The sequence below is a fragment of the Rhinopithecus roxellana genome, chromosome 8, assembly GCF_007565055.1.
Source record: "Rhinopithecus roxellana isolate Shanxi Qingling chromosome 8, ASM756505v1, whole genome shotgun sequence".
NCBI classification, from domain to species: Eukaryota; Metazoa; Chordata; class Mammalia; order Primates; family Cercopithecidae; genus Rhinopithecus; species Rhinopithecus roxellana.
In genome coordinates, this window is record NC_044556.1 from 34,360,014 (window position 1) to 34,371,257 (window position 11,244).

General features: G+C 51.0%; 1 protein-coding gene and 1 non-coding gene across 2 annotated transcripts in view; one reads left to right on the forward strand and one right to left on the reverse strand.

Annotated features, from left to right (window-relative positions):
* The window catches only part of KCND3 (potassium voltage-gated channel subfamily D member 3), a 222,141-nt gene extending 220,419 nt beyond the window's left edge, over positions 1-1,722 (reverse strand). The window contains exon 1 of the mRNA XM_030936087.1: positions 1,439-1,722. The gene's annotated coding sequence lies outside the window, so the exon portion shown is untranslated. The remainder of the gene's footprint in view (positions 1-1,438) is intronic.
* A 749-nt stretch (positions 1,723-2,471) lies between these two features.
* Positions 2,472-10,769, forward strand: LINC01750. The gene is made up of 2 exons (XR_004058800.1): positions 2,472-3,123; positions 8,383-10,769. It is a non-coding gene; the product is annotated as a long intergenic non-protein coding RNA 1750 (transcript).
* Positions 10,770-11,244: the final 475 nt, after the last annotated feature.

Genomic DNA, 11,244 nt, shown 5'->3' on the forward strand with positions numbered 1-11,244 from the left:
AAAGTCATGTCACCAAGGTCTGTCCTTCAATGACCTCAGTGGAGAGAGTCTGGAAAGTTACTTTCCACAATCTCACATCACATCCTTTAGCTCAGAATGGGTCTGGTCTGGGGGCAGGGGAAGGTGCCCATGACCCAGAGGGCTTCTCCTGTGTTCACAGGATTTTGGTAGGCAAAGCATGAAACTGACAAGGTGAACCAAGCTGGGGATCCTTGGGGGACAGGCTTGGGACACACGCACAGATCCTCTTCTCCAACAGTGCCACTCCTAGGCTAGCCAGGGCACTTTCCTGAACTCTTTTTCTCCAGCCTCCTCAAGAGCAAAAGGGAACAAGCTACTAACCTCTTTCTCTGGAGGGGGGTGGGGTCCCTTGTATACTTGCATTTTGTTGCATTCAAGTAGAGACAAGGAAAAAATAAACACATCAATTCCCTTCCTGTGTGCCAACAGGTCCACATGGGGAAATGTACACATGCTTTGTATTGAATTCGTGCACACCCAGGAGCCTTTCTACAGACAGTAAACATACAGGCTCCCTCGAAGTAAGGTAAACAAGGCATACATTTAACCATCACGTACATTCATGCAAAATACAGCAACGCATGCCTGGTCTTACAAACATCGCATTGTGCCTAGGACCCCGAGAAAGTTCAGACGCTGTCTCTTAAGAAATACACGGACCCTTTTTCTTGCTGTGCGATTTCAGGTCTGGAACCTCAGCCTGTTGCTGACATATCAGGGCTGCCCAGGATAAAAGCAGAACATCTTGGATCGTATTCAAATGTCGACACTAAGCAAGCGCAGGAATTTAGTTGAGTCCAGGTAACTTTGCCCAGTCCCTTCCCGTCCCCCACCTCCAATGTAAACACCTCGCAAAGTGAGTCTTTCGATCCCCCTCCCCGGGGCCTCGACGGCCCTTGGCGTCACGTAGAGACCTTTCCCAGAGCTCCCGGGGTGGAAGCGGCGTCGGGCAGGACCAGACGGACTGGCCCCCAGCCTCTGGTAGACACACCGCCGGCTCGCCGGGCTGGAGAACTTTGCGAAGCGCCCCAAACCGCTCCCGGTTTCCACTTTCAGCCATTTCTCTCCTTCTCCCCTCACCAAGAGCGGGGACGGAGCAAGCCTTCGCCACCTGTCTCTGGCACTCGCCGAGGAAAGACAGGCCAATGGAAAGAGGGCAGAGGTTCACACCCCACCCCCGAACCCCAGCGCCTGGCTGCCCGGAGGTGGCTCCATAGCCCGAGGGAACCGACGCCCCCGGGCCGGCTGCCTGCTCCCCCACGGCACGGGCCCCACCCCCAATCCTTCCGGCGCCCCAGCGCCCACCCACCCGGGCGCGGGAGTGGGAGGGTGCCGCGTGGGCAGCCGGAGCAACAGGCGTGGGAGCAGCGCTCCTCGCACTTCCTGGCTCCAGAAGGCTCGGTCGCGTCCCTCTTACCTTCTGCGAAGCCAGCCCGGGCCCCGCGCCCGGCGCCCCGCGCGCGCGAGGAAGCTGCAGCCGGGAGCCGGGGGCCGCGGAGGCGCCGAGCGCCCAGCAGCGCGGGGAAGCGCCCAGCAGCCGCCGCTCGCGCGGCTCCTCCTCGCCAGCGAAGTCTCGCTCGCTGCCTCCCTCGCTCGGTCGGTTCGTGCGTCCGTCCGTCCGTGGGGCCCTCCCTCCCCCGCCGCCACTGCCGCCGCCACTGCCGCCGCCGCCGCTGCCGCAGCCTCCGCCGCTCCAGCCCCGGCTCGGCAGCGCGTCCCCTCCCCGCCTCGCCGCTCCGCTCGCGGGCTCGCGGGCTCCCTCGCTCGCTCCCTGCCCCCGCCGCTGCCGGCGCCGCGCCGAGCGGAGCCCGGCCGGCCACGGGCTGCCTCTCCCGAGGTCCCTTTCCCGAGGGGGGAGGTGGTGGGGGCGCGGCGCAGGCGGGGCGGGGAGGAGAGGAGAGTCCGGGGGAGGCGGCAAGGCTGCGCTCTCGGCTCTCTTCCGATCCCCGCGGGCCCAGCGGCCCCAGGCCGGGCCGGAGAGCGCCGGGCCGGAGAGAGCCGAGCCGCCAGGCAGCGGAGGGAGAGAGGAGGAGGACCCGGAGTCTCGCCGCGGGAGGGTGCCCAGGGCGAGGGCGTGCGAGGGGGAGTGACTCCGCGCGCGAGGGTGTGTAAGAGTGTGAGTGCGTGTGTGTGTGTCTGTGTGTGTGGAGAGGGGCGCGCGCGTGAGCGGGGGGTGGGGAAACGAGGCAGAGCCTGGTGCGTCTCCCCGGGCGAGTGGAGGAATCCTAGGGTGTGCCTGGAGGTGGCGGAGTGTACCGACGCGGGTGTGAGCGCGTGTGCCAGCGAGGGTGGGCACGGGCGTGAGTGTGGCAAGGTGAGCTGGGTTTGGGGGTGGGGAGGAGCGGCGAGTACGGCGTGAGCGTAAGTTCGGGGGCGTGTGTGGCTGGGGACCCACGGAGAGGTGGCAGGGAGCGCCGGCGTGTGCGCGCGTGGGATGTGTGTGCACCTAGCTGTGTGTCTATTTCTCGCTGACTGTCCACAGGGCAGCAGCACCTGCTTGAGACCAAGCCCGGCCACCTGGCAAGGTGGGGCCCCCTACCGCGCAAGCTTCGCGGCTGGTCCCCGGCTCTCAGCTCCGAGTGCAGAGGCTGGAGAGGTGCCCAGGGGACACACTGCCTCTAACCCCACGTATGAGCCGGTCTCCTCTCGGAGGGCGAAGACACCATCGGAAGGTCAAGATTCGCCCTCCTATTCCGCCACGTCTACCCACTACCCAGACCGAGAGTCTGGACTTGAGAGCGTGAACTCTCACCCGAGCCGGTCCCCTTACAACGGGAGCCCGCCCAGCTCCTCAGTCCCTCCCTGAAGCCCATGGGTCCCCACTGCCCCGTGCCTCGTCGACCCAGGATGGGGAGTGGGAAGGTCAGCATGTGCCCACAGGGCCAGGTGTCCGGCCCAGATTCCCACCCTCAGGGCGGCGGCGCGCAAAGGGCGCAGTCCCCGACGCTGGGCGGACCCGCGGCTCCGGCTTTCCCGGTGTCTCCAGCCTCGGTGCCCGGAACCCCCGATCTCGGCCTGGCGCTCCGGAAGCGAGGCAGCTCGGTGCCCCAGCAGGGACGGGGAACGCTTGGCTTGAGAGATCACATTTCTGGGTGTGGAGAGGTGGGTGCCGAGGCAGAGAAATGCAAAGTGCGTTGTGACCGCGGGGGTGTTCTAGACCGCGAGGGTGTTCTAGACCCTAGCACAATTGTAGACCCAGGGCTGGAAAATGACCTCCCTGAATCCGGAACGGAGCTTCTGGCTTGTGAGAACCCCTAGCCCTCTTCCAGATGAAGAAGTGGGAGTCGGTAATTGTGGTCTGGGCCCTTGTGGGCCCCTGGCACCTTGGAGTCCCTCATTCACTCACTCTCACTTTTTCCGGAGCCCCCTTCAGTCTGTCAGTTTAAAAGGTACACAATTGGCCCTTCAGGAGGTGGGCGTGGGCTCCATTAGCGTTTGCCAGGAGTCCCAGAGCTGTGTGGGATTTGCATACAGTAATAATGATTAACAACACTGCCACTCCCTGGCAGACGGGAAGAATTCAGGGAAGGCCCTGGCGCTGCTCCCACCTCCCTCCTCCCTTCCCTCTGGGGAAGGGCTAATTTTCTGGCAACTGCACACCTCAGTTCTGACCCCGGGGAGAAAGTGCCTCGGGTCCTGCGTGGTCACTACTCAGGAGGCGGGGGCACTTCCCTTCATTCCTCCATCCCATGTTCAGGTCGGGAAAGTGAAACCCATATTTTATTTCTGCCCAGGTTTGAACTCCTATACATTCTCACTATTGTTTAGCATCTTGGGGGCAGCTCAGGGGTTGAGTCTTCCTCACTGTTTGGAGGCCTCAGGAGACAGTTGGGGACATCATTTCTCCTCAGAAAGTCAACTAACGGGACAGTTGTGGCCTCAGACTCGTAAGCTCCGTTTGAAGACTAGACACTGGTCCAGACACCTGCCTCCTCTTTCCTCATAAGCTCGTAACTCATTGCTTAAGTGTGGTAGCTGCAGACTATTCTCTCCTTTCTGTCTTAACCATCTAGGGAAAATAGGAAAGACTGGGATTTCTAGTCTAGGCCAGTGTGGGTTTTGTTTACCAGCCCTTCCTACAACCAGGTGATCTGCAAAATGAGAGCAAGCGATGGGGAGAAAGGAGGCCTCTTGGATCGGGCAGCTGGAGTAGCCCTACTACCCAGGAGATGCTGTCCCTCCTACCAGTCCCCAGTCATCTATTGCATCTTTCCAGCACTGCCTGTTCTCACCTTCCCCCTCTGCCTCTGGTCCCGGCCTGGCCGGGATTTTCACTTGCTTTTCCCCCATGACACGGCCGCTTTTCCTTTAACTCTCAGCTTCTATTTAAAAAGCTAATTTGGGAGCTTGTCGATGCTCCCGATTCAGACATTTTAAATAGGAACTGAAAGTCAGGAGCTGCCAGGGCACTAGATTTCCTCCCGTTGCCACCAGCACAGCTGAGGCATTTGTTCAGTCACTCCTCTGGCCCTGGCCGTGTGTGTCTGTGTGTGTGAGCACCCGCGAGCTCAGGGTGTATTTCAGGCTATCTTTTCTATTTAAAGATGGTGCTCCTATGGATGACTATTCTTTCTCTGTGTGTGTGTGTCCTTTCCAAGCTGTGCACACATGAGGATTCTTCTTTAGTCCCGTGGCTCTGGCCGGTATTTGCAAAGCTTGTCACCGTGTGGACTGTGAGGGTAATAGGCAGCCCAGCTCAAAGTCGGCTGCTTCTTTGCTGACATGCCAGGCTGGTGTGTCTGCGTGGCTGTTTCCCAGGGCTGCTCTGTTCAGGGTCTCTCTTTGAAACTATGCCTCATATGCCTCAGGGTGTCCTTAAGGGTCACTCCCACCCTCACTGCTTATAGCTGTCCTATTTTAGCAATCTGCCCCATGCTGGGGCAAGAATTTTGGGGATGGGCTGTACCTCTGAGGGTTACAGCCTTTCTACATTTAGGGTGCTATGTACCTTGGAAGTAAAAAGCACACACTTTGAGGTGAGACTGCCTGGGTTTGAACCTGCCTCTGCTGTTAATTAGCTGTGTGATCATGTGGAAGGTACTTAATCCCTCTGTGCCATGATTTCTTCCTCTCTCAAGTGGCAATAAATAATACTGTCTACTTTATAGGGTTGTGAAGATTAAATGAAGTAACACAGACAAAGTGCTTAGAATCGTGCCTGGAACATGGGAAGTACAATATAATTGTTGGTTGTTGTTGTTCAAGGTAGGAGTGGTGCAGGCAGGAGGTGCAAAGAAATCTGTCTGAGGAGGAAGATAGAACTGCCGGATTGTACACAGAGACACATATAGTCACTCACCCACCCATGCATGTAACAATAAAAATGCCAGGCCACAGCCCACAGGGAGTCAAGTTCACCTTGCTGAGATAGCTGATTCTGTAAGTCCTAGAAAAGGGAGATTTCTGATGAAGGAATAGAGGAAGAGTCTAGGGATAAAGATGAGGAAGGGGCTTGACCATGTCAGAAACCCATGGGACATTTCTAGGGAGCCGATTTTATGCTGAAGAGTAAGTCCCAGGGCCTTCCCTATCCATGTGGTCCCAGCCTCCCTTATTTAACTGCTGAAAGCAAGGCTTTGTGAAAGTGAGCTCCAGTGAGAAACTCAGGAGGGTGGCACTTTGTTCTCCCTGAGGATCCCCTTGGGTTTGGGATACTCTCACTTTCATACTGCCATCGCCTTCTATCCCTTATTCCCATAGCTGTGCATGTGAGCTTTTATTCAGTTGCTATTAGAGTTTATTTCACCTCAGTTCGTGAGCATGTAAAGAAAGAAGATGGGCCCACAGGAAGTTGCTAGCAGGAAGAGGAGCTCTGAAGGACAGGAGGCTGTCCAAGGGATGAAAGCAACATTGCAAATGCTTGGCTTAGCATATCAGCCGTAAGTTGAGAGGCCACCATATGTTGGGCTCCTTGCTAGATTTTCCGTAATCCTGCACTGTAGATATTACCATCATTTTATTGATAGAGAACCTGAAGGTAGCTGGTGGAGAGGGACACTCCTGAAGGATGTGAGGCTGCATAGCTAGATTGGAGCTCTGACCTCTCCCTTTTGCCACTATCCCAGGATCCTTGGTTTCCCTGCTTCTGAAAGTAGAGTATCCTCCTCAGTCAGATAGAGGGGCTTCCCTAAGAGGACACTCTTGTCCTCTTCTGTGTTTGGCCTCCATAAGTTAGGTGTGGGGTTGACATAGTTTGAATATTTGTCCCCTCCAAATCTCATGTTAAAATGCAATCCCCAGTGTTGGAGGTGGGCCTAGTGGGAGATGTTCGGGTCACGGGAGCATATCCCTCATGCATGTCTTGGTGCCCTCCCCATGGTAATGAGTGAGTTCCTGCTTTATTAGTTCACGTGAGAGCTGGTTGTTGTAATGTGTCTGGCACCTCCCTCCTCTCTCTCTTGTTCCTTCTCTTGCTATGTGACACATCTGCTTCCCCTTCCCACCCACCATGAATAAAAGCTTCCTGGGACCTCACCAGAAGCAGATGCTAGTGCTGCGTTTGTACAGCCTGCAGAAACCATGAGCCAAATAAATCTGGACTAATACAGGGGTGGAGGCTCAGTATGTCCAGGGTGGGGATGCACCCTATTTTTCTTCAGGGTGATTTCTGCCTGAGGAATTCCAAAGCTTGGGGGTGGCTTGGCTTTCTCTAGTTTCCCAAGGTGGGGTAGGAGGTGGTGGCATAAATACTGAGGAGCTTTGCCCCAGTCTCAAAAGGCCAGGGCTTTGCCTGCCAGGTATCAGCCCAGGTTGTCCAGCTTCCAGGCCAGGAGGCGCTGTTCAACATTGGTGGCCCCAGTGGCCGAATGCTCACAACTTCTAGTTCAGATGCTTCTCGTCCCTTTCTGAGGGTGGACAACTCTTGCTTCCTGCAGCCCTAAGTCCATTTTGGAGGCCAGTAGTAGCCTGGATGGTCATCTCATTGATCAATAAACTTAGACCAGTTATGGCAAATGAGAAGCCATCCAAGTTACTGGGCTCCAGTGGAGCTTCCGAAAGTCAGCCCTTCCAGTGGACCTTCTGCCAGCCTGACCGCTGCTCCAACCAAGGCAGCTCCTGGGGGAGGCAAAGTCCAGGTGGAGGGTTTTCTGCTCATCAAGACCTCCCTTGGAGGGAGATGCAAGGGAAGGAATAGAAGGGAAGAGAAGGAAGAAAGCAAATATGAGAAGGGGAGACAGGTACTGAGAGTTGGGGGGAAAATCCTAATCATTTGTTTAGTTTCTTGCTAGAAAATCTGGAGAAGGGTGAGTGGAGGCTGGGGATATAACTCTTAGGTGCAGTGACTTGTTTTCTGCTTGTGGTTTCTTTTGCTTGTGTACTGATGTTTCCCAGGTTTCTGTCCTGGGCTTTCTTTGCTTCTCTCTCTGCCCTTTGCCCTGGAGAGTTGATGCAAGCCCATGGTTTCAAGTTTATTCAGATGCTTATGATTTCTTCCTGCATTCTTCTGGCCCCAATAATGATCCACCATGCATCTCCATCTTTGTACATAGGCACCTCTATGCTTCATCTCACCAGCAGCCTTAATCCTTCTGCAATCGTTTCCTCTAAAAAACCCTGTTCCTATCATGGTATATCCCCCACTTTCTTTCCAGCCTTACCTTCTTCTACTTACTCACATCTTTCTAGCATGTAGATCTTTTCATCATTACCTGCAAAATCTCATATCTTCATGCCTTTGTACATGCTGCACCCTCTTCCAGAAATGCCTTTCACCACTTCCTATTTCCTTTGTCTTCCTAGCAAACTTCCACTTAGCCTCAAACATTAAATACCCAAGACAAAAGTCACGTAAGTATTGGTAAAGTCCTCCCCCACATCCCAGGATGAACTAGTCATTCCCCACTTTGGATTTTCAGTCCTTCCTGTGTACCTCAAATATGGTTCTTATGACCTGTATGGCCTTGTTTTCTGCATGGTGGTATCCCTCTCTGGACTTCAAACTGTTTAAGGCAAGGACCATCATCTTAGCCATTTCTGAAGCCTAGCTCAGTGCTCGGCACATTGCAGATGTTCAATACATTTGCATTAATAATTTATTTTAACTTTAATTTACGTGGCTCCCTTGATTGTATGTAACTGGGAATATGCAATTAATTTGTCAACTGGTTGGTCTCCATGTCCTATGTGATTGATCTTAAGCACTAGCATGAGGACAGAAAGAAAGAATGAGGGTGTTCGATTTTCAGCTGATCCTAGATGAAAAGAGCCCCAAAGCCCCCCTTCTCCAGTGGGGAGGAAAGGAAAGGCTTTTCGTATCTACAAAGTGAGCCCTCAGTCGATGCTGCCTGCAGAGACCTTGCCAGTGTTCTTTTCTTGAACCAGATTGGTTTTCAGAGAACTCTTTTCTTTCCTTTCTGGCAGAATGTCAATCACATACTCAGAATATCACCTCCTTGGGCACAGCCAGGGCATGGTCCATTGAAAATGTTCCTGACTGCCTGAAGCTGATGGCTCACCATAAAAGCCAAAATGGGGACCTGTCAAAAATGTATTAGCCAAACTATGGCTTGGCTCAGGAAGATGCCAAGACCAAAGGCTGCTGAACTTTACGTATAAACTTGCATGAAAAGCACATCACTGATCCGAGACAGTGGAGGCTTAGTGGTGAGAACATGGCCTCTGGATAGACCTAGTTTCAAGTCTTGGCTCTGTCATTCACCAGCTGTGTGAATTTGGGCAAACCACTTTTTTTCTCTGATGCTCAGTTCCCTCACCTGGCAAAAAGGGTTATAATGATGGCATCAACTCATAAGGTTCATGAGGACTGAGTTAGATAATGCATACACATGTTTCATATACAAGAATAAATAAAAATGTTGGCTGTTTTAATATTGTCACTGAGTCTACATGTGTCTGAAACTAGGTCTTTTAAATCCTGGGTACAGCTTTACAAGCAGTATTGTGTAGTTTAGACAGATCACCTGAGTTCTTTCTATGTAATTACTGTTTCTACTGAACCTTGGTAAATGTGTGAAATCAGAGAAGTCTGTCCCTAGATACTCCCCTCAACCCAGGGGCTCCTCTCTCCATTCTGTGCAACCCCATTTCTGTAGCCTTGAGCTTCAGCCCATTTCTCTCCATTTCCTCTTCATTAACAAGAACTGATAAAATTATTTGAACTGATATGTAAGTGACCATCTCATCCAGAGATACAGTATTCACATTTTAGTAGGTCAGAGCCTTAAGCCAAGGCAGTGAAATAGAGTGGATGGTACTTCAAGCATTCATCAAAGTAATGGGGAAAGTTTGTGGTCCCAGGAGACTCTTCCCAATTCCACAGAGTCCTGCCCATTCATAAAACTGGTACTATTGATGCATTATAAGCAAGGTGGTCCGTGTTTGAATTCTGCAGCTGGAAAATCAAGTCTCCAGCTTTTGCAAAAGTGTTGTAATAGGGAAATTTGGGCACTCATTTTATATACCAACCTCTTCTTAGTAAACAGACGCAGCTCATGAGCACCAAGGCCTTTCCGGCAGTGCACATCTATGATACTTATACTCAAGTGCATTTTTTTCTTCAGAGCTCAAGGCTAGAGTTGGGTGTTTTTGCCTCACTGGGTTTGCAGGAGACTCAGCTACAAAGTCATTAATTGCTTTGGTGAATCAACAAGTAAAGAAAGACAGTCCAGCTATTGTCCCCACACTGCAAAATCATAAGAGACTTCTGGACTTCTCTGCAAAATCCTCATTAAAGATGAGTCCTCATGGCTCTTACAGAATTCTTTATTATGTTCTTTGAGCTGAGACTACAAGGTAAAGAAAGAAAAAAGGGAAATAACTAAATTTGTTATCAAGAAAAATTTCAAACATATACAAAAGTGAAAGAATTGTATAATATACACCCATGAACATGTCATTTAGCTTTGAAAGTTACCAACTCATGGCCAATCATTTTTCATCCGTACCCTACTCACACACTCCCCTACCATAATTTTGAAACAAATTCCAAATATAATTTCATCTGTAAATATTTCTGTGATTGCACCTTTGTTATATCCAACAAAATCCATCTCTCTAAAAGAAGTCATTCTTTCCGCCCTCCGAGATGCTAAGAACATTTGGCCAGTACCTGCATACGTGCCCAGGAGTGGTCCCTGGGTTAGGCAAGCTTGAGGGTTTGCTGAATGCTGTCCAAAGTTTGTCCTTTTCCTTGGGTAAAAAAAAAGAACCCATAAAATGTCTGGTAGAGGTGCGACTATGTGAACCTTTTTTTTTTTTTTTGTCAGCAGAGATGATGCTCAATAGCTGTGATGAGATCCACGCTGAGAGAAGAGTCATGGTCATGAATCCCGCTGGATTCATCATTTTCCACATACTTTACTTCATTTAGCTTTCACTAGTTCTCATGTTGGTTCCATTTTACAGATAAGAAAACTAAGACCTAAGGTCACACAGCTAGTAGTTACTTGTGGCAGAGACTGACTAGATGCTAATCAAATTCAGTTCTTCTTTTCTGTAGATACAGTTAGATTACTTTCCCAGGTTCTCTTGCAGTTAGGTTTGGCCATCTGACTAAGTTCTAGCCAAAGTAATATAGGCCAGTCCCATAAAAAACATCTAGGGCAATTTAGCATGTTCTTTCTCCATCCACTAGCTGAATGGAAAAAATTTCAAGGGCTTAGAAGAGACAGAGCCACAAGAACGAAGGAACTTGGGTCCCTGGGTGACTATGTGAAGTAGAGATCCCTCCCAACATTCTGTGAACTGTGAAATACGCAAAATAAATAAATAAATAAATTTTTATTATGCGAAACTGCTGAATTGTGGGTGACACATGTTAAAGTAGTAAAGCCTACCGTGACCAATACACTGCCACACATGGGATTTAAATTCAATCTGACTAAGCCAATGTCCAAAGTCTTCCCCTAAACCACACTGCCTCCGGGCACAACAAATAAGAATTGCTTATAAGAATCACCTACATGCTCAGCATGTGATAGGACTGTCTTCAAGGAGATCTCGCATCTTAGATTTGTGCTAATATGATAGCCACTAGCCACATGGGGCTGTTTAAATTAAAGTTTAAATTAATTAAAATAAAGTTAAAAATTCAGTTTCTTAATTGCAGGCTCACGTTTCAAGTATGTAGTAGTCTCATGTAGCTAATGGCTACCATGTTGGAAATGTGCAGACAGAACATTTCTGTCATCATGGAAAGTTCTGTTAGATAATGCTGTCTTAGATAGACCTTCATTCACAATACACCCTTCCTCAGACCCCCAC